This window comes from Tigriopus californicus, chromosome 6 (assembly GCF_007210705.1).
Source record: "Tigriopus californicus strain San Diego chromosome 6, Tcal_SD_v2.1, whole genome shotgun sequence".
Taxonomy (NCBI): Eukaryota; Metazoa; Arthropoda; class Copepoda; order Harpacticoida; family Harpacticidae; genus Tigriopus; species Tigriopus californicus.
The window spans coordinates 3,028,569-3,029,653 of NC_081445.1; positions in this window are offsets into that span (position 1 = coordinate 3,028,569).

Genomic DNA, 1,085 nt, shown 5'->3' on the forward strand with positions numbered 1-1,085 from the left:
TTTGTCCAAAAACAGGATTTTTTAAGGTTAGAGGGCCTAGTCAAAGATTTGATAGCACTAGTCCATCGAAGGACAATAAGCCCGTAAAAGGGCTTTATCTGAATGTGCATTGTCTTATTTCCAAAAAAGACGGCACAAAATTAAAAATCTTAGAAGAACTGGTCGTGGAGACAGATATTTCATTCATCTCTATAACGGAAACCTGGCTTTGGCCAGGAGTCTTAGATGAAGAACTATCCATAGTTGGTTTCAACTTAGTTCGATGTGATAGAGTACGCCCTGACAATCCCATTTTTCCGCATGGGGGCGTATGTCTATATGTTAGAAATGACCTGCACACTAGTCATGTAAAAATGTCTAATGGAGAAGTAGAGGTCTTAGTTTGTCATCTTCAAGGTCTTGATTTGTCTATTGTTACAATGTATAGACCCCCTTCTTGTTCAGTAAGCTATTTTACTTCAGCTCTCCAGTTGGATCAGGCAGTTTGCTCAAAGGTTTTCTTTGTAGGGGACTTTAATTTTCCGGCTAGCGTTGTAGAGTGGGAGTTTAGTCCCGATGGGTATATTCCCATTTCGAAATCGACATCTCAGTCGTTCAAAAATCTGGAAGAATTTCAGATCTTGCGCAATCTATCTCAGCATGTTGGTGTAGCCACTAGAGCGAATAGCGTTCTTGACTTGTCTTTTTCCAATGACCCTGATCTGATCCAGTATGTCCATGTGACTCCTAATAATCTGTCAGATCATCATGTTCTCGAGATAGGGTCGACCATTACTCAAAAGCCGGCGTGCTCTAGAGTAAAACCGGCCAAAAAGGTGGGTCTGGCCACGGACTTCTAGAAATATGGACCTCAAACGAGCTTCCCGCCAAATCAGCCTGCTCTTGGTCATAGCCACTCTGAGTCACTTTTTGAATCAAAGTAATAAAATAAGAAATGTAAATCTCCTCACTTAACGGTAGGTCAATTTATATCATTTATATGCAAAGTCGATCGTTTCAAAGTTATGTTGTCAAAAGCTTATGTAGCTGACCAAGAGCAGGCCGAAAATTCAAATTTTATGTAATGTTTTCTACATAACTTTGAA